Here is a 23,708-nt window from a genome sequence, read left to right as displayed (position 1 = left end):
GAGAATGAGAGAGAGAGTAGGGGGTGGCAGAGAGAGACTAGAGGATGAGAGAGAGTGAGAATAGGGGATGGGAGAGATAGATTAGGTGGTGGGAGAGGGAGTGGGAGAGAGAGAGAGAGAGAGAGAGAGGAGGAGGAGGAGGAGGATGAGAGTGTGCGAGTGAGAGAGAGAGAGTAGAGGGTGGGAGAGGGGAGAGAGAGTAGGGGATGGGAGAGAAGAGAGAGGAGGGATGGGAGTGTGTGTGTGTGTGTGTGTGTGTGTGTGAAAGAGAGAGAGAGTAGGGGATGGGAGGGGGGAGAGAGAGAGGGGAGATGGGAATGAGTGTAAGAGAGAGAGAGTAGGGGATGAGAAAGAGTGTGAGAATGTGAGAGAGGGTAGGGGTGGTAGAGAGGGAGTAGAGAGAGAGAGAGAGAGAGAGAGAGAGAGAGAGAGAGAGAGAGACTATGTGGTGGGAGAGGGAGAGAGAGTGAGAGAGAGAGAGAGAGTAGGGGATAGTAGAGGAGGGAGGGAGGGAGAGAGGGGGGGATGGGTGTGTGTGTGTGTGAAAGAGAGAGAGTAGGGGATGAGAGAGGGGAGAGAGAGTAGGCAGTGGGAGAGTGAGTGAGAGAGGGAGAGAGAGGGGGGATGAGAGTGTGTGTAAGAGAGAGTATAGGGGATGGGAGAGAGTGTGAGAGAGAGTAAGCGTGGTAGAGAGAGAGTAGGGGATGGGAGAGAGAGAGTAGAGAGGGAGAGAGTGAGAGAGAGAGATAGTAGGAAGTGGGAGAGGGAGTGAGAGAGGGAGAGAGAGGGGGGATGAGAGTGTGTGTAAGAGAGAGTATAGGGGATGGGAGAGAGTGTGAGAGAGAGTAAGCATGGCAGAGAGAGAGTAGAGGATGGGAGAGAGAGAGTAGAGAGGGAGACAGTGAGAGAGAGAGACAATAGGCAGTGGGAGAGGGAGTGGGAGAGGGAGAGAGAGTGGGAGAGGGAGAGAGAGAGGGGGATGGGAGTGTGTGAGAGAGATCTAGAGAGTAGGGGATGAGAGAGGAGAGAGAGAGAGGGAGGATGGGAGTGTGTGGGTGTGTGAAAGAGAGAGAGTAGGGGATGGGAGAGGGGAGAGAGAGAGAGTAGGGGATGGGAGAGAGAGAGTAGGTAGTGAGAGAGGGAGTGGGAGAGGGAGAGAGGGGGGATGGGAATGTGAGTAAGAGAGAGAGAGAGAGTAGGGGATGGGAAAGAGTGTGAGATTGTGAGAGAGAGTAGGGGATGGGAGAGAGAGAGTGAGAGTAGGTGATGGGAGAGAGAGAGAGTAGAGAGGGAGAGAGAGTGAGTGAGAGAGATAGTAGGTGGTGGGAGAGGGAGTGGGAGAGGGAGAGAGGGAGGGGGGCAATGGGAGTGTGTGTGAGAGATCTAGAGAGTAAGGTATGGGAGAGGAGAGAGAGGGGGGATGGGAGAGAGTGTGTGTGTGTGTGAAAGAGAGAGAGTAGGGGATGGGAGAGGGGAGAGAGAGTAGTCTGAGAGAGAGAGAGAGTAGCAAATGAGAGGGGGAGAGAGTGAGTGAGTGGTGGGAGAGGGAGTGGGAGAGGGAGAGAGAGAGGGAGGGATGGGAGTGTGTGTAAGAGAGACAATAGGGGATGGGAAAGAGTGTGAGAGTGTGAGAGAGAGTAGGGGGTGGCAGAGAGAGAGAACAGGATGGGAGAGAGAGTGAGAGTAGGGGATGGGGGAGAGAGAGAGTAGGCAATTGGAGAGGGAGTGGGAGAGGGAGAACTAGAGAGAGAGGAGGATGAGAGTGAGTGAGAGAGAGAGAGAGAGAGAGAGAGAGAGAGAGAGAGAGAGAGAGAGAGTAGGGAATGGGAGAGGGGGGAGAGAGAGTAGGGAATGGGAGAGGAGAGAGAGAGTGAGAGTGAGAAAGAGTAGGCAGTGGGAGAGGGAGTAGGAGAGGAAGAGCAAGAGAGAGTAGGGGATGGGAGAGGAGAGAGAGAGTGAGAAAGAGTAGGGGATTGGAGAGGGAAGAGAGAAAGTAGGGGATGGGAGAGGAGAGAGAATGAGAGAGAGTAGGGGATGGGAGAGAGAGTGAGAGAGAGTAGGTGGTGGGAGAGGGAGTAGGAGAGGGAGAGGGAGAGAGAGAGTAGGGGATGGGAGAGGAGAGAGAGAGAGAGAGAGTAAGGGATGGGAGAGGAGCGAGAGAGTAGGGGATGGGAGAGGAGAGAGAGTGGGAGAGACAAGGGGATGGGAGAGGAGAGAGTGTGAGAGAGATTAGGGGATGGGAGAGGAGAGAGAGTGAGAGGGTAGGGGATGGGAGAGAGAGAGTGAAAGTAGGCAATGGGAGAGGGAGTAGGAGAGGGAGAGCAAGAGAGAGAGTAGGGGATGGGAGAGGAGAGAGAGAGAGAGTAAGAGAGAGTAGGGGATGGGAAAGGAGAGAGAGCAGGGAGAGAGAGAGTAGGGGATGGGGATGGTGGGCTAGGGAGAGATTTATTTTTACATAGTTCCTATGGGCTATAGTGCATACGCACCATGTGAAATCACCAAAAAATGGAAATAAAGAAAGTTTGGGTCCCTGTTGATCCATATTCTACTTTTTATCTGTTATACATTCTATTGTTTCGATAAAAAATATGGATTTCAAGCTGTTGGAACTTAGCAAACACTATTTGAAGCTAGTAAACACCAAGTTCAATCTTGGATACACTATTTGAAGGCTTTTTGAATATTCTTTCTATAGAAAAAGTTAGTGCAGTCCTTTTTAAATATTGTTTGTTGATATATAGAGACAAATTTGACTATAATTTGATATGTTATTTAATATATAGTGAATTCATTGAAATTTGTATGTTTGAATGAATTGTTGTTTGGAAATGGTTAGAAATTTGGCAAGTTGTTTGATATATATTGTGTATTCATTGAAAAAATTATAATTTTAAATGTATTTGAATGATTTGTAATTTACAAATTGTAAATAATTCAGGTGTTTGAATAATTTGACATATAGAAACCATCATCATGCCAAGGAAGAAACCAAAAACTCAAACAAAGCAAGAGAGGGAGGTAGATTTGGCAATTAAAAGAGATAAAATGACTACTACATGAACAAAAAAAATTGTAGAGCAATAATGAAGAATTGACTTTTGAAGAGGAACAAGAACCACTGATACAAAGAAACAAAGAGGAAGAATTGGAAAGACAGAGAGAACGAATGAGACTATTATGCTCAAGAAGACAATTGAATTGTGAAGCTACACCATCTTCCAATTTTGGAGTCATATCATCCTCTCATGTTGAGTAGACACTGATTTATAGATCCGACGATGTACACACTCTATCATGTCATGTTGAAGGCACAACATCAACATATCAAGTAGGTGATATTCCACCTTTTGTATCTTATTGCCAAGGCACATCATCTTCAGTTCAAGGTATGCAAAACACTCAACCTTATGTTGATGTTCAAAATGTGGAGGGAATGGAAGAGATTATTACACCTTCTAGAATTTGTTTTTAGAAGACCAAAATATTTGATTGATATTGATACTAACATTTTGAAATCAATGCCTAACAAGATTAGCAAGTGTACTTGTCAAAGAAAAGTTAATCGTATGTGGAGATTATTCGTTGAAGAATTAAATATTACAGGTCAATGCCAATTATTTGTTGAAATGATGAGGGATTTAAAATTTAGGCCTATCATGAAGATTCTTGGGCTAAGAATGATGGACGATTCAAATGAAGAAAGTATTGTAAAGAATCTAATGAGTGCTTATGACAAAGTCAGTTCTAAATCACGCACCAAAGATACACTAGTACATTTGAAGTCATTTTTTGACCATTATTGGTCGAAATTTTGACCCTATTTTTGACCAAATTTTTACCAAATTCAACCAACCCATTGGTTGTAATTATTCTAGTCAAAATTTTGACAAAAATCTGGTTGGTCAAAATTTTGACTAATGGGTTGGTCAAAAACTGTGTGTTTCCATGGTGCAATTTCCATCCAGATTTTGGTCTAAATTTCAACCAACACCTAGCAAATTTTGACCATCATTGGTCAAAATTTTGACCAACACCTATGTGAATTTTTTTTTTGACTGGCATGAAATATAAGCTTCTAATACTATATCCTATAGATGATAATGGAAAGTTTACTAAAGAAACTGGGCAACTTGCTGGTTTGAATTTCTTGGGTGATGCAAATGTGGCAATTGTCAAGAGCTTAGATGAACACTCATGTCTTATCATGGAAGAAGCGTACAACCATAAATATCCTTATGGATATTTATGGTTGTACGCTTCTTCCATGATAAGACATGAGTATATTTATGTTTGTACACTTCTTCCATGATAAGACATGAGTGTTCATTTAAGCTCTTGAAAATTGCCACATTTCCATCACCCAAGACATCCAAACCAGCAAGCTGCCTAGTTTCTTCACTAAACTTGCCATTATCATCTATAGGATACAGTACTAGAAGCTTATATTTCATGCCAGTCAAAAAATCTTCTTGTCCATGGCCTGGGGCAATATGAACCAACTAGATGAATGCCACATTCATCCAACTCAATACAATATCTCCTCTAAGAATTGAGTGAGGAAGCAATCATAGAACACTAATGGAGGAATTGAATCATAACAGCCAACATGTTGCAATTTACAAGCCATTGTGGCTGGTAAGCTTTCCTCCTACATTAAAGCCATAGAGAACTAATTCTTGGAAAATAGTCCTCTGATTCCTTGTCAGATGAATTTGAACCAATGGTATCATCTAAGGAACATTCATAAAACTTATAACAAACCAAAACCTTGATGATGGATCACAACGTGTGATCCAAAATGTTGATGAAAAAATGTTATACAATTAGATTAAAAAATCATAGTGATTTGATTTCACAGATTGTCAAAATCTACTTACTCATAAACAAAAATCTACAGTGTCTAAAGTATCTAGAGCCTCCCTTGTTTCCATACTGATAAAAAAAAGTCTCTTACAATTTTAGAAATTAAGCAAAGCCCTAAGAAATTGCATAAGGGAGCATTACAACCAAATAATTACAACATTACAAGCAAAGGAAATTTAAATGTCATTGACCTCTTCCAAAAATATGGTACCATAAGAACTAGAGCTGAAGTCTTTGACAACTTCAGTAGTCTTGGCTCTAACTATCAAATCATTTTCAAGTGGTGTAAAAAATCTACTGAAATAAGGAATATACCAATTGCAATTATATTTGTAAGCACCTAAATTACATGTCCTATTGATCAGACATTATTTTCAGATTAATTATATTAAATGTGAGAACAAAGTATTTACCTGGAGACAGCTAGGGAATAGTGGTGACACAATGTTTCTATCTCCCACAATGAGCTTACTAGAAAGAGACATGGAGATACATAATTGGATCCATAATAATCAATATTACATGTCATCATTTTATATATAGTTGGAAGTTCAAATTACTTTGCATGAACCAATATCATTTGTCACATTGGTATATATTCAAACTCAACATTTAAATTACCAAGCAATAAATTTATGTTAGCCTAAGTTGGTTTACCAACAATGGTCATTAAGTTAGATTCTCTTGACAAATAAACCCAAAATACAATTAATTGTAGTGAATTTTAGTGTCTCTCTTTGAAGCATTTACCTGGAGACTTTGGGTTTCAAGTGTGCATTATTCTGGTGATGTAATGATTGGTCCACAAATCATCAACAAAATGTCTGATATATACAGAAAATTGTGTGGAACATTGAGATATCTTCTTTCAAATCTTAATGACTAAAAGCTAGAAAAATCTATTGTTTACAAGGATCTTCCAATGATTGATAAGTATGTACTATACCAACTAGCCAATATTATCAGCAATTCCTAGAAATGTTGTTGTTGTAGTCAATGGTCAACTTCTTTATGCAGTGGTCTAGGTAAAAACAAAATCACCTATAGATACTACTACAAAAAGTGTTAAAAACCTTTTTTTGAAAGCAACCAACATATTGTTGTTGCAATAGATTTAGTCAATACTCTACAACTGAAGTGGGCATTCCCTATTTTCTAAGGGATGGATGTGAAACAAATAGAAGTGCTCTAAGATTGACCCACAACACAATGCATGTGAAACAAATAGAAGCACCTGTGCATTAATTTTGGAGATACAATGTGTTCCTTACCTTACAATGTTAAAATTCTGAGATAGCATCCTTAGAATGGATATCTCATGAAGGGTAGTAGCAGTTATTCCATCTTCATCATGCTCAAGCTTAGCTTTCTTAATCTCCACAATCAAAGTAATAGTTTGATAGTCACCTCAAATTGCAATAAGAGCAATAGTTTGATGGTCACCTCAACTACATACTTCAACATCAAAATCCAAAAGTTATTTATAAACAGGAAGAAAATATGTGAATTTACAACATCTAGAAAGCATATACCTGAAGAAAAAGATATGTGATGACATTGTAGTCAACAAGACAACCCCCCTCCATTTGAGACATCATCAGTGCAAAATTAACAGTGCCCTGGAAATAATTTTCAACAAATAAAACCTCTTTCTTTTAAACATTTTTAGATTCACTATCAGAAATATATTTTTATAAATTGATAATACCTGGGGATCAAAATGCAGAATTGTCTAAAGGAGAAACAAGTAATCTAGAGTGTACCCAACCTACAAAATTCATGAGTGCCCTATGTTATGCCTCATTCACAATATGTAAAGCTATAAGCACTAAACACAACAAAAAGAATGTTGAACTAAAAGAAATAAATGCTTCCAAGAAAAATATTTTTTCCAGTTAGTTTAAACATAAACAAGCCCCATCTTCCATCATAAATGACAAGTGAACCTATCCACACTGTAGAGCTAATCTCTCAACATAGCTCATCTCTGTAAGGATACTCTAAAAATTGATAATAATTGGTAGCAATTGAATAAGGAAATATCCAGTAAGCATAAAAAATCAAAAAGAGAAGTATAGACTAAATGAGTAGTACTTTAAGATTTAAGTGGTACTATGTAAAAAGTATACCTAACCCACTAATCACCAAGACAAAATAAACTTCACATTCAGAGAGATATTCCTATTCTAAGGTACACAATCCTTATGAAATATATATAATTAGCCACACCTTTGACACAATCCCATTTATAGTAGGAGGCAATTGCAATGGCTTTGTCTGCCATCTCCGAAATAACACAATAGCATGCCCTTCAAAAGAGTCATCTTCAAAGAATGTGGCCTCTGTATCAATACTACTTGCTCAATTTTAAGAAGTTTCCCAAATATGGGATTAAAAAAAATGATTGTTATACAATAAAAAATACTAAGTTTACCTAAAAATCATTCTTGATACTCCACCTCTAAAAATTATCATATATTAAACAAATTGTATTATGAACAAAATGGTAGTTCGAACCTTTGCAGCTGCTTCCCCTTTGTATTATGAAAAATGAGGGATGGGATGTGGGTTTTGGAATACGTACAACATCCATTTTCATTGGAATCTTAAGTATCACTACTAGTATTTCAACTTATAGGATCAATGTTCTTGGAGGCAACCCTCTAATTCGCATTGCCCAGTTGATGATTATGCAAAACTCTACAAAATATTTATTCAATCAAATAGTGATGGTTTATGTTATCAATCTTGGTTTATTCATCACTTAGTATATTCTAACATATTTCAATAACTTTTGAGCTTTGAATCAAAAACATATTTGAAACAGAGCAATTATTGGAGTAATTATTTAACATATTAGTCTGGATAAATTGCTACAATTTTTACTATGAATGCATCTCATTAGCACATGTAAAGAAAAAGCTATAATTCAAGACATGGGAATTCTTCAAAGGAATTGTTAGGTAAAAAGTCAATGCCTACCTCTTTGTGAAGATGGTCCAATGTTGTTGACATAAGTCTTAGTCTTGGGCCCTTTTCAATAGCTTGCAAACTTATCATATTACTCTTCCCAGAATTTTCACCTTCCAAGAACACAACTCCATAGCTATCATTTTTCTCAATCGCATTCATAGCTATTGTAAGTTTCCTTTGCACAATGTTCCAAACATCATCCACATTATTTTGGCTCTATTTGTTTTCAAGCCTGTCAGTTCAGAAAAATGGAATTCTTTGAGATATAAAAATGAAATGCGTTGTAAATGCTTCTATAATAAAAAACATGGTCAACAACTTGCTAATTGGAAATATTATTGCGTAATCAAGCTTTTACAACCGAGTAAATTATTCACTCACCTACTAAAAAGGGTATCATTTACTGAGGCTTTATCCAAATTTTCAATGTTATTCTGCCTTCTTCCAGAAATTTGAGACCTTTGGGTAACTATTCCAGCCATATATGCTAGGACAATAATGGTAGCTAATAGCACCTCAACCACAATAGATGTCCACTCCAAAGACATAACATTTCCAATATCTACCAGAGCTACAAAGCACTCAATTCTAGAAGACTTTTTGCAATAGCTTGAATGTTTGTAATCCCTATGATCCATAATGAAGCATTTGATAAGCCAAAAAAATTTGAACTAAAACTACAAGATGCCTTCAAAAATGATGCAAAACAGGAACTACTCCACAAAAACCTATGTTTTCTTTCATGAAGATGTTCCCTTCCCATGTTTCCAAATGCAAGCACATCCAAAGAATAGATTTTCTGAGAATGATGGAATGGTGTAAATAGTGGTAATTAGTAAAATAAAGCATGGAATGGTGGATAATATACCAATTTTGAATCCACCTATTCTAATCAATGTGTTTTGGTTAGGATTTCAATACTTTGTTTTTGGAGTTGCAAACTTATTCACCTTTGTGGGGTTGATGGAATTCTTCTACAGTGAAGCCTCAGCTGGAATGAGGTCCTTGGCCACTGCATTTTCATGGACTTCATTGGCATTGGGTTACTTTCTCAGTAGTGTTTTGGTCAAGATTGTGAACTAGGCAACTCATATGACCAAAACCCATGGTTGGCTTTGTGGAAACAATCTAACCGGCAACCATCTTAATCTATTTTACTGGTTGCTCGCTATTCTCAGCATGATTAACTTTGTCATCTATCTCTACTAGTCCAAATGGCATAAGTACAAGCCAAAGGTTAGAGGTCAAGTTATAGATGAGGCCTCTAAAACTCATCTCACCAAATACATATGCTCTTTCATTGCCTCTTGGTCTATGGTCTGCAAAACTTTTAGCTCAATGGGCAACCCATGGCAATCCCAAGCAAGCACATAGTGCACCTTATACCCTTCAAGCAACTTATATCTGTTGATAAAATCTTTTAGTATCTTGTTCAAGGCATGCCCAACATACAAATATCCATTGGCATAAGGGGGACAATCATGAAGAGTAAAAATATCCCCTATGTTCTTGTTTGCAACCCTATTTAATATATGTTTCTCACTGGAAAGTGACCTTTGAAAAGTTCAACCTTCAACTGCTTGGGATTCAAAAAATAAGTATTATAGGGAATTAGAGTACCCTACAGCTACCTTCTTTGCTGATTCAAATTCTCTTCATAACCCAACTTCATTAACTTTTATAAGGAGCAAGTGTTTCCCAAATTCATACAAATTGGAACTAATTATATGGATGATGTAAAACAAAATATAGAATAATACACTAAGAAATAAGAACATGAGTTGAGAAGAAAATATTCTAATTTATTCATTCATAAATCTCTATTAATGGATAGATTAGTAGCATGAAAATCTAGATTCCAAGTGGTGAGCAGTTGCATGATGGTAAGACCTAGTCCACATATGCATGAAAAAATGTTAAAGCATTATGTGGAGGTGCATATATTACTTATCCCAACAATGGTGAATAGTACACTTTTGAATTTATATTCACAATGACAACAACTCACAAATACAAATATCATCATGATCATCTTTAGTAGGCATGTGTGAAGCTGATAAATTCTTAAGATACATTTAAAATATTTGCACCTTGTATTGAAACTAGTTAATATAAAACCAATAATTTAATTAGAAAATGTTAATATCAAAACTTGAGTCAAAAAATAGGGGATGGAAGAAATTCTCTAACTACAAAGTGTAGCAATTTTGAATGGGATATGTATTATTATGGGAAACTTCTAGAATCCATTCATGAATTCAGGAAGAAATTTTAACATATTAATAAATATATTTTCAAAACTTAATAGTATCCAGAACTTATAGTTAAAAGAAAATCAAAAAAATCTTAGCTAAATGCTTTATAGAAGAAACCTCTACCCACAAAACCCTCTATACAAGAGAAAGATCTCTCACAGGAAATTTGGCTACAGTTTGGGGACATTATCTAACTTATTCATAAAAACCTCTCATAAGATGAACTTTTAAAGTGCAATAGAATTATAAAAAGAAACTAAGGTCATCCAATGATGCAGATATAAAGGAGAGTTGAAAGAGGGGAGCATAAAATACATTTGAACACAGTCAAGAGGTCTTGAGCATAAAATATATGTTTTTTCCTTATTGATTAGTAAATTTAGAGCATAGCATGCAATTTATCTTTATGATAGTTTTCCATACCAATAATAAACCAATAGATCCATGAAAGGTCTAATTAACAGAATGAAAAAGAGAAACTCATTCTAAGATTTTGGCCCCAACCAAGTTTGAGAAATACCCATTGCTAACTACTCAATCTAATAGTAGAAATAACAGACTTGACATTGGAAACTTTATTTAGAAATACCCATTGCTAACTATTGAATCTAACAAAAATAATAGACTTGACATTGGCAACTTTAGCCAAAAATAGAATTATTCTAATTACCAAGATTATAGGAAACCTTAAGGCATAAAAGACCATATACTAATTTAGTAATTACAAAATGTAGTGTTGATCAGTGCATAAATCATGGTACCTAATTTTAACCAAAAGTATCAAAACTAACCTTCACAAGATCCCCCAATTCCTCACTATGCTCCAACTTGTCCTCAACAAGTGAATTCTTCAAAAGGTTCTTTTTTTTTTTGATTTACAAGTAATCATGATAGTTCAAGAGACTTAAATGCATTTAGCTTTCCTTTTGTCAATAAAGTACCAAAATACTAGAGAAGCGGTGGTGTTTGCTCTAGCTGTACTGGAATGCTCTACAAAAACATTGACAATTTCTTTAGTAATAATTTTGAGTATGATATTTTTAAATATTGAACCCTTGTTATTTATTAGACCTACTTCTGATAGGATATATCTTTGATGAAATCCAAAACTACTTGGAACTTTGCTACAGTGTCTGGTGTATAGAGAATGCCTTGAGGAGATTTTGTTGCTTCTTTATACTTCATTTGAGAAAAAAAAATCTTGGAAACGCTAGACAACCTACTTAAAAAACACAAATATCCAATTGCAACATCATTTCAAACCAATCTGATCTTCTTTGTTTATTAAATTATTTAAATGTAACTATTCCAAAGGTAACACAAACTTCCTATTTTGAAATGTTGTCTTAAACATGATTATTTGTAGAACCTTGCAAAAAATGATTTCAGGTATTTCATACAATGATACATCTAATGCAAAACTAGCTTAATGGCCAAAATGGGGATCAACACTAAAACATCATTTTCTATGAAAAGCAATGACTAGTTATCCAACCAAACTTACTTTTATTTTTGGATTATCAAAAAGTAGTGCCAATTTGTGTTTATTTGGCTTGATTGTCTTAGCATGCCCTCTATAAAGATACCTCCTTTGACCCATCAAAAAATGTGGAAATTTGTCTCCTTGGGTAGTAACAAAAACTTCACCATACAAGCAAATAGAATAGTGTAATGCAACCATTCTTGATGAGTAGTCCTGCAATCATTAGCCACCTTTGTTTCACAAATTACAACTCAGACATTTTCTTGAATATTTGGAAAGGACCAAATTATATAAGTCATTGTAGTGGTTCCCATCAATGTAAGAAAAGAAGGATACCTTAAATGCAGCCAATTGTTCTGGAGATGCAAGTGTTTCCTTTGTTTGTAATAGGGGAAACATCTATTGGAGTGCTACCATGTTTCTCTCTACCTTGTGTATTTTTCCAAATGCTAAATATATGGATGTATTATTATTAAATCCCATACCTTTAAGCGTCATGCCCACCTACTCGTGCAACAAGTTTAGAGAGATGAGTTAACTGTGCATATAGATTCACAACTTATAGATAGTTAGCTATTTGTAACATTATTTTAGAGCATATGCAAGATTGTAACAAGAAAAACACTAATAATTTGTGGCTTAGATGAATCATGTGCGATAAAATCATGAAGGTTTGAATATTAGACTACTCTACAGTGAATGTGGATCATCTTGCATTGTTCGTTGCCCTTCCCACTTTGTCAATTTTTAGCAAAATGAACCTAAACAAATCCACTTAATACATTACCTAAAATAATAGATGTGAAGCGTCATAGTTCCTGTCATATGTGTGGTAGTTGTATTATTGTGGAGCAGGGAAGGGAGGGTTGGCATAACTTGAAAAAGCAAGAAAAGTACTTAAAGCTTTGTGTACATAAATTGATAGTAAAATTACGTTAGGAAATTATAACCCAGGAAAAAAGAAAACTATCAATGCATGTAGCATGTTTAAAAAGATCTCAATCTATTTTATGCATAGTATGTAAAAAGAAATAGTTGAAGAAAAAATGCTTTGAGCCACTCTAAGTAATTACCAAACCCATCAATTTTGGGTTGCCATTACCAAAGTTCATAACAAGAATAAAGGTCAAGTTCTCAAGATGCATGTTCCTAAATGTCACAAAGAGGATATGTCAAACATACATCCTCAACTCTATTTAACATCATTATAGTATTTTGTTATTATAATCTATGATTTCTTAAGAAAGATATTGAAGAAGATGACTAATGCATGGTACACAGAGCTAAGAAAGAAATAAAATACATTATCTTTTCAAAAATTTAACATCTAAATTCTAAAATAAAATCAAGCACAATATCAAAATCAAGCACAAAACATTAGCCTTGGGAAGTACAATATCAAAACTTGAACATCTATATTCTAAAACAAGCAAGTCAATTTTCATGTCTATTTATTAGCAACATTTTTATGGTCAGCTGAATCCATGGATTCTCATAGAAATAAAGTGTATTTTATGAAGACTTACTTCTAGAAAAAAAATTCACTACTAGGATGAAGATAATGGGGAACTCTCTCTTTTTCTCGCTTCAAACATTCCTCAGCCTGCAGTATAATATTGATATGCATTAACTTTTAGATAAAGAGCATTTTCATAATAGAAGGAAAAATTGTCAAATCATGTTCAACAAATATTTGTGCCTATTGATCACTTGATAAAACCTCTTATTTCATTGGAAAAAAAAACTATGGGAAAAATGTGAGGCCTCACCCCAACCCATCCTAGCACCGATGACACACTGTTATTTTGATACTCATGCTGACATGTCAGAACATTATTGGATACACTGAACACTGTTATGCTAGTTTGCGATGTATGATGCTTACTTCAGTTATTTGATTTTTCCATTTAATGCTTATAAATATGTATAATGATGAAAGAAAATGTATGCAACACTAACACATTTGGTTATGCAAGTCGGAAGGTTAGAAATATGAGGAGAATTAGATGAACAACTAATTCTTAGAAATGGATGCTTTAATTTATGTAATTCCTCTAATATGTAATTCGTATTATGCATGTGGTTTTGGACCTATTGATGGGTGCAATGAGTGTGCAGGAAAATTAGCCGAGACAACTCAACAGAAAAATAGAGCTAAACTACTTGTTAATTTTGTGCTAACCTTATATTGTAATTCTTTAAAGGTTGTAATTTGATCTTGCTATTCTCCTAACTTTTAATTGTTCCTAATAAGCCTTTAAAGGGTTAGAAACATTAAAGTTAAGCACCCATATGGATAAGGGTATGGATGGGGGTACTTTCCAACCCTCTATCCTCCTAGGTTGACTCTTAGGGTCTCTTAAAAACCCTATTATAGGCTGATTTCGAAAATGGGTTTTCCTTTACTTGGGTTAGTAAAACCAACCTCCATCTTGAGTTCCTTGAATCCTATTGGGGTTAAGGACCATACTTAGAGGCCTTTTGGGAAAAACTTTTAGTTTTTTTTTTGTCACCCAATCCTCTAGTTTTGGAGGAAGTCTTGAAGATTGAAGGAAGAAAGGGAAGCTCTTCTCAAACCACCATTTCCATAACCCTTTTTTGAAGGTAGGAGTCCTTCACTCCATGAATGGTTCTTTGTGTGTGTTCATATTTTGAATCTTGTTGAATCATGTTGGAGACATTGTGTAGATATGCATTTCCTTGCTTGTGTGTTGAGGGTGGTATTGGGAGGGATTTTACCTTGTTTTCTTTGATGTTATTCTTATGCCTTCTTGGAGAATTGATTTCTTTTTGAGAGATTTTCATGGGGATGTATTTGGCAACACTCGCCCTTGGATAGGGAAGAAGTGGCCATGCTTGGGGAAAGAGCATTAGTTGGACCTCAATAGTGTAGAGTCTCCTCTCATGGAGAGAGGAGGGAGAAAGGGTAGGGTCTATGGGCCCCTACTTGTCATTCCATACCTTGTTGTTATTGAGAATTCTTGAATATGGTAAAGATTGAAAATCCTTGTGGATGTAGCCTCGAAAGGGCCTTGAGAAAGAATGGAAATTCTTGAAGTTTTAAGCTTCGAAAGGGCTAAGTGAAGGTATGGTGATTGACTTCTCCTATTGAGAAAATCCACCTTTCCCCTATATTGGTTCATTGTTGGACCTATTGTGCAACCGGGTGGGAATGTATGTTCATTTTGCTTATCTCCTTGTGATGATTATCTCGATGTTGTTTCTTGTATCTTCCATGTTTACTCTTGATGCAATGAAGTTAGTTGATAAAAGTTCTATTGTGGAACCCTTGAAGAAATCTCCTTGAATTGTAATATTATGTAAATTGTAATTGAATTTGATGTAGTGGCAAAGACATCAGGTTTTCTTACTAGTTCTTTCCCGATGGAGCCTTGAACCAGGATGAATAATAGAGAAAGAAATTGATTATGAAAGTCTCCTTGTAATGCTCTTATGTGTTTTCAGAATTTGCATATGTATTGTGAGAAGATGTTAATGGCATAGTTTAACTATCAATGGAAAGGATTATAAGAAATCTAGTGTAGTCAAAAGTATTTCCATTGGTTTTAATTGATATGTTAAGTTTACCACCTTTGTGTATTATAGGAGTATCATGAAAGAGAAATTCAATGTAATGGTAATTTTGTTTGAAATGTCTTGAATATAAGTGTATAGAGGTGAAGAGTTAGTTTTTTTATTATAGAGAATAAATTGCTGAGATAATGAATTTGCAATTGGTTCATGGTCATGTTATGAATATTATTTTGAATGTTAAGATATTTGAAAATTTGTGAACTATATATATAAGGCATCTCCAATTTTCTAAATCCTTGCATGAGAATAGTCAGACCTCTTTCATATAAGAATTCTGTCATGACTTCTTATGTGTTGTTAGTGTTGAGGCTATTGGCCAAATGGAGCAAAAAGATCATCAAAATTAGATTATCAAACATAATTTAAGATTCTCTAATGTAACATTGCAATAGATATTGTGATGCCTTAGACTATGGTAGTAGAGAGAAACAAATAGAGGATAGATAAGTTATAAGGTATAAAACTTAAAGCTTGTTGTAGACACACAAACTATTCTCTGGATTTTATATGGAAGTAGTAGAAATAATACCTACTAATACAGACCAATATAATAATCAGAGAATATACTGTAGTATCTTCTAAATAAAATGATAGAATACCTAATTTACAAGTATGACATAACATAAACGAACAATCTAAAAGAAGCACCTAAGGTACAACTCACTATCATTCCAATCTAGAGTAAAAAAGAATTGATGATGAACTCTCCTAGTGAAGGTCGAGCTAGCATATGGATGGGACCTTTAACAATAAAATATTTAAAAAAAAAAAAAAAAAAATACAACTAACATTGATCAAGTTGCTGCCTATTAGAAAACTAGGCGACCAAGATGTTACATGGTTATTAAATAGGGAGGATGGGGGACCCACCTCCCCATCATTTCCACCCATGCCTCCCAGCTTGCCAAGAACATTTAGCATTGTCTAAGCCTGACATGGGTCAGGAAGCGTCTAGTCACCACTGCCCCTATGTCGCCAACCTTGGGTCGAGCCCCATCTTGAATGGGGTGCGAGCTTGGAAGTAGGTGGAGTCTTTATAACAAAATGCTAAGTTTGAACCATGTTTTGGGATCCAATTTCGCATGGGAAAAAGTTAAGGAGGTTGTTAGCACGCGGGTTAAGGTGGATAGGTGTTTGGGTAAGGGGGAAGAATAGTATATTGTGGTGAGAACAGTGCATAGTTGGCATTAATGAAAGTTTAGAGATTCAAATTTTAGGGATGATCTTTTATGAGGTGCTTAGATCATAGAGTCACATTTAAGATAGTTTAGTTTTAGTTGTCAGCTAAATTAGTAATAGATTTGTTTAATATGAGATCAGTAGTTAATTTATATTATTAGAAACTAGTATAATTTTTTATGTTAGTATAGACATTAGTATAGATGTTAGTGTTAACTTAGGATAGTATTAAGCTAGTAGTAGTGGTTTGTGTTTTGTTAATATCATAAAGCTAATTTTAAATTAGTTGTTATTTATTTTTATTTTTATTTTTTTTGTCACCTCTAGTTATAGTTGAACCTTATTCTATATTGTTATTTAGTCTTTTGTTATTATTGTGAGTTGGTTAGATAAATCTTAATATTGACATTTAGATAGTGGACTTAAATTTGTAATAGTTGAATAAAGTTTAGTTGCACTTATAGATTTAATTGGAATAGATTTAGGTTTTCAATTTAATTGTAATCGATAGATTAATAAATTGGAATGATATAAGTAGGTTGGAGAGTATTATAAATTAAAACGTAGATAGTATGCATTGAGTAGCTAAGTTTAATTGATCTTTTAGAGTTTCAACTCGTCTTAATGATAATGACTAAATTTGTAATGGCGATCAGTTATTAAGTTATATAGAAGGGGCTAGTTAATTAATTCATCATAAGGTTGGTGGTATATTGTTCATAGTTAAAATGTAGTTAAAACAAGAATATGTCATTTAGAGATAGATGTCATTCAGTCAGCATGTTAGTTAAACGTATTGATTCAGTGTTGTGATAACCTAGTGTCTTCCTTAGAAGGTGATAAATTAAAGAATCATTAAAATAATTGAAGGGGGATTGGACTTTATTTTAAAAGGGATTAGTCATTTAACTTCTCTAGTTAAGTGTCTCAGAAACATTAAGTTCACCAAACTATCTCTCCCATGTTATCTTATTTAACTATAGTTCCTTTTGCTCAAAAAAAAAATATATATTTTGTGTGTGTTACTACCCCTTACTTATTGGGCATGACAAAAAAGTGCAAACATTGGCACTGTTCACTATATACTTTTCTTTGCTAACTTGGAGATAAAGATGACATTTTGTCAAACTAGGGCAAGTGCAAAATTCAATAGCTAAAAAACATTATAAATGAACTATTGCCCATCTCACATTCTACTAAGCATTTAAATTCCCTTTCTAATAGCTCTGTTAACTACCTCTTGCTGTCAAGAGATTCCTCCATTGCTCTTTTTAACGATGTTTTCTTGTATAGCATATCACTCATATATTAGCTTGTTTATCTTTTTATGATTCTATTCACATATTCCTTCAGTTGAAAAGGAAAACTCAAGGTCAATGCTACAATTCATTTTGTAACACAAGGTTGAGGTTGTACTCATTCTGCCAAATTTACTCCTAGGCCCATACACCTCCTAGATGTAAGTGCCTTTTGACATTAAATCCACTGAATAGTTTAGCAAATCACTGACCTCACTACTAAACTACTTAATAGTAGAAATATAAATCAAGTTCAACATATGATAGAATCAATCCCCTCTATAGCCAAAAACCTATTGATAACATAACTTGCGTCGAAGCAATTCTCTTGCAATTGGAATTACATTAGAGCATCATGATTCAAATGAGCATTCAAAATGCAAATGTGAAGCTGATTAAATGTGTGAATCTAAAAGTTCATGCACACATCAACCTACGAAGTTTTACTTCATCATGATGGCCCTAGGTTTTTGTAGAATAATTGTAACTTTACCAGTATGATCCCTATTGCAAGAACAAAATAAATTCAACACTTTGTTGGAGAAACTATTTAATAGTCTGCTACTATGAATCAATGAATGCCTTTGCTAGTGGTAGTTGCAAAAAGCTCTGATAATTAAGTGCTTTTACCATAAGGTAACCAAGTGCTTGGAATATGTAGTAATTAGAAGCAGTATTTTTCCACATCCAAATTTGTTATTTGTAAGAATTTTTGTTAAAAACTATAGAGGATTTACATCACTATTGCAATTTTTGCCTTGTGATGGATTATAGAGTGTGGTATGAAACATTAAATTTTATCGAAAAATATTCACAAGTAACAGGTTGTATTTCTTAGCTTTCAGAACACATTTGAGAACTTTGACATATGAAAGAGAAATGCACAACCATAGGTTGGCAGGGGTATTTAGCTTGGTTTTTAAAAAATACCAAATATGCCATGATCATCCTAGCCATTAGAGATAAACAATATTTTAGCTATGCAAACATTACTTTTATTAGGGCCAAACAATTTAATTTATAAAAAATGAGATGATATGAAACACAAAATAGCTTTAGCAACAAAATGGTCTCAACCCACCTTAGCAAGGCAAAGCTAGAATGTTCATTTTTGACATAAAGCTAGCCCCAAATGAATGTGAATGTCTTCAACTAAGAGATAAAGTGCATTTCCTTAAAAAAAAAATCCCTAAAAAAATGTAAACCCTAGGCTCTAGAATATCCCAAGAAATCCTTAACATTAGGCTTGATATGTATTCACCTAATCAATGAAATTGAATAGTAGATTGGTTTGAATGAATGGGTTGGACTCAATGCTTTCAAGATCAAGTCTATTTCAAAGAAATTAGGATATGGCACAATGACAAGAGCACACTTAAACTATGAATGCTACAATACAAGTTCAGTCAGATGCTAGTGAAGAATTTAGAATACCATTTGGTAGCTTCTCTAAAAGAGACTAGAGAACTTATACCCTTTCAACACATTCATAGCTTCATTACAGAGCTTCCTCCCAAGGGTTTCAAGTAATATTTTAGTATCTTGTCTAGTAAGTTGTTTCTCTCTACAACTATGTGTACAACCATTCAATTCTTTCCTAGGTAAACTATCTGAAGCACAAATAGGACTCTTTGTGAAGTTGTTCGTCAGCTAATAGATTGGATGCTTATCAAAAACTATTTCAATAGATTTGCGTGAATCAACACCTAAAATGCGTAGTGGAGTTTCTTCTATGACAAAATAACTTTGAAGAGCATGTGAAAGGGCTATATTTTCCTCTAGATTTGGAATTGTTCCTGTTAATGTTTGGACAATATATTCAAAACAAGGATTTGACAAAAGCAAATCCCTCTTTCAAACTTTTTTCCTTGTGGAGGGGCTAGTTCTAGACTTAATGGTATTTCTTTTAAGGCTTGTTGACCAACGTCTATCCTTTAAGGTTGTTATTTCCCCCTATACATGATCATTTGTAGACAAACATTAGCTCAGTAGCAAACTACCAATCAATAACCTAAAAGTTATCCCATAGATGTAAGAGATGTACCAAATGGGCATCAAGTTTAGTAGTATGCAAACATTCTTGAAAAAAGCCTAATCATTAATGAAATAAGGTGAGAATTCTATACATCTATTACTAATTGAATGAGGAAGGAAAACCAAAGGAATAAGAAAGTTCAGACAAAGTTACTCTTTACATGCATCCACATTGTTGCTATTCAGATCAAAACTACATTCCCCTTCTTTACTATTGAATCCATTCACATCATCTTCATTAATAAATGGAATCCAAGAACCTTTAGAGTCATTTAAAACCCATCTAACTTTAGTTGGCCTTATATTGGGATCAAATAAGGAATTTTGGAATGTACCACTAGAAACCTTCCTTTTACGACCAACGTCACCTTCAAACTTGGATTTTGGTTTATACCTTCCAATCTTCCTAGTTTCAAGAAAATTGAATACTTCTGCTTTGGATCTAAATCGTCGTTGAGATACAGGATCATAGAAATACTATAGACACGACAACAAAAAGTAACAAATTTTATGAGCCAATTCATGCAATTCATAAGCAATCTTAGACAAGCATGAAGCGTACAGATTTGGAGATCAAAATTTTCATGCCAATCCCAATATTGAAACTCAAAATACTACTGTATAAATGCTGGCAATTAAAATTGGATTTCCATTATTATATGTTAGTATACAAGTCAAACAATACCATCCCAAGACTTACATCTACTACCTGCTTGATTCCAAGGAAAAATTCACATTCATCACTTCAATTAGAAAATCAACTTAAATTTAGACACTATCAAAAAAGATAATAAGATTCTACTCTGAACTCTTTCAAATGAGATATAGAATTGCACAACAATATGCATTCCCTAAGATACAAAGCTCTACTATACGGCTTAAAATCCACAACCTCCAAAGAAGGCATTTTTATGCATGAAACCAATCTCAAGCTTAGAACCCTATTATCTTGATTCTTAGACATTATATAACCCAATGAATCATAAAATTGTTGAAGTATTCGGCTAAAATATATTCAAGAATGCATAGCGTAAATCCAAAAGACTGGCTACCTTTTCTTTTGTACCAGCACTTGAACCTATTTCTCAGGTTTTTAGTTCAGTAAACCATCCTTTAGGTAACCAATCTAGTGATTGAATAATTTCAGTAAATTTGTGTGATATTTTTCTTCCTCTTCTGGGAGTACTTAAAATAGGTTCTAGTGCTCCCCCAATAATTGGCCCTAAAGCTTTATCTAGATGTGCCAACATTTCCCCCCTTTCAACTCTTCCTTCCCTGGCACCCATATCAATCAGCTGGTTGAGTGATCTCCTAAACCTCCTCTCTGCCCCCAACAAGATTCTGTTACTACATCGGTGTGTGTAAAGCATGGCTTGGGATGAACGTTCAGCGGCCTCCCTCTAGTATTATCAATGAGGAAATTCGGTGAGCCTACATTAAATAGGGAAATCAATCTTTTTTGTTTTAACATATGAAGCCCGTGTTGGTCAAAATTTTGACCAACACAGGCATGGATTTTTCAAAAAAAGACATTTTTCCTTGCCTATTATGACCAATTTGACCCCATTTTAGTAGATGGTCAAAAATTTTGGTCTAAAAATGGGGTCAACTGTGCTAGTAATAGTAATATCACAAGACGAGTACTTACATCGACAATAGTAAGTACCCAAATGAAGAAAGCTTGACTCGTGAGAAAGACAAGAAAAACATTGAAAATTGGTAGAGGTACTCTAAGGAGAGCCATGATAAGGCATGAGAGATTGGAAGATCCAAAAAAAAATGAGTTATGGACATTTAGCGGTAGACTACCACAAAAGGATAACAAAATTAGTGAAGCTTTGAAATCATTGATCAAAGATTTTTGGAAAATTAACACACATGTTTCCCATAATCAAAGAGATGTTGTAAGGAGGAAGATTGGTAGCCAAAATTATGACCCACATGCAAAATATTTTTTGGACTCAACTCAAACACAATTATTTGCAAACTTTATTGCTATGTATCCTCAAATTTGAATAAGTCAAAGATTTTTTGAGATGGGTAAACCTTTTTATGTGAAGATAAATCACACATGCACAACTTGTTGTTGTAGGATACTTATTGAATTTTCTAACCATTTTGATGTTTTTAGGCATATATGTGTGTTTTTGCATTCTAAGTTTGTTTTGCAGGATTGTAACATGAATGAGCCACCAAGATCTTCAAAGGAATTCATATCCAACACTTTCTGTTAAATAGGGGTTGACCAACAATTTTACAAGACATCATGCTTGGATTGTACATGCTTATTTTGTGGTTCTTTGCAACTTTTATCAACTTGTGAACATATGGATAGTACACATGCAATTAGAAATGAAATAGTAGATTACAAAAAATTTAAGACAATGACATATGCTCTAAAAGATGAGAAACAGGGTAAAAGATGTGATTTAGTCATTGAAAAGATTCTAGTGTATAAGTTCATGAAGATTTTTTGTGAAAAGTTTATTTACGAGTATGCAAGGTATACACATAGAGCTTGATGGCTCAATTTACAATTTAAGTTGTACAAGGATACGTTTCCACTGGATACCATTTTTTTGATTGTAGACTTCGTAGAGAACTACACACTACAATCAGAAAATGAGGTGCAAGCAAAGTATTATACTTCTCAATAGGTTTTCATATTTTTCACATAACATTCATGCATTCACCTACAAGTACAAAGGATGATAGGAAGATTTTGAGAGAGTACCATTTTTACATCAGTGATGATTGATCACATTCTATGGAGTTTGTACATGGTTGTTTTCAATTATTTTATGAAGATTTGGCTAACAGGGGCATCCCATACCGCCAACACATTATTTGGTCAAACAATTGCACATCTCAGTTCAAGAATCCATAGATGTTCTATTGGTTGAGCAGGATGCATAGGTTGTGTAGAATTCAATATGTATGGAATTTCACAGAGGCTAGTCATGGAAAGGGAGAGCACGATAGTGCAAGCACATGCATCAAAAGAGCCTTAGCTCGTGAAGAACTAAAGTACAAAGATGGAGCAATATTGAAAAATGAAAAATCCATCATCTAGTGGTGTAACACTACAATGGGTTCAAGTAAGGAAGGTGAGTCTATAGTTCATAGATTTTTTTGGTTGAAAGGTAATACTAACATTGCACCATATGAGGATTGTTGCACACTAATAGGATCAAGTTAGTTTCACTCTTTTATAAGCTCTGATGCAGGTTCATGGAGTATCCACACATTAAAAATGGCATGCTATTGTCTATCATGTGCAAAGGAAAATTGGGATGACTATGAGTCAACTAAATGGGTAGACAAATGGGATATACGAGTTTTGGACCCAATTGACACCTATTGTCCCCCACAAGCACTAGAAATGGTAGAGATGGATTTGTCTATTGATTTTGACCACTTGTTTGATCTAGTACAACCTAGTAATATATTTATTTATATATCTTTGTAATTTCAATATTAACTATATAACTTTTACCTAAGTATTTTCTGAATTAATGACCGCATTTTGTACATATGTCATTGCAGGCCATGTTTTTGCTATTATTTTACCTAAAGACATTGAAGAAGGGATAGATTATTATTTGTGTCATTGTGTGCAAGCCAAACAAAATTGGATCACTCAATTATAGATGGTGAAGGTTTAGAGTACTATATCGGTGCATTGGTTGTAACTGGCACATGGCTTAGATGATATTCTATGAAGAACCCTAACTTGTGGTTATTCGAGGATTGGCAAACAAAGAGGAAGATTCTTCATTATTCAAACCTTGTTGTTGCATCAAATGTCCACTTGATAAAATATGGTGGAAAACCACATAATAAGATTCTTTGGAAAGTTCACGAGTTAGACCACGAGGTAATACTTGAGACATTAAAATGTAGAGAAGATCTAGCTGGTTCATTAGATTGAATAGGGAGAGAGGGAGAGAGAGAAAGAGTGGTCAATTAGATCCTTGGTGCCATTATAAGCTAGGGTACCAAATTGAACCAAAGGTCAAATTTGAGGAA

Source organism: Cupressus sempervirens, chromosome 11 (genome assembly GCF_028749045.1).
Source record: "Cupressus sempervirens isolate cs-2001-9-10 chromosome 11, ASM2874904v1, whole genome shotgun sequence".
NCBI lineage: Eukaryota > Viridiplantae > Streptophyta > Pinopsida > Cupressales > Cupressaceae > Cupressus > Cupressus sempervirens.
The sequence above is the reverse complement of the archived record's forward strand: the minus strand, read 5'-3'. Positions refer to the sequence as shown.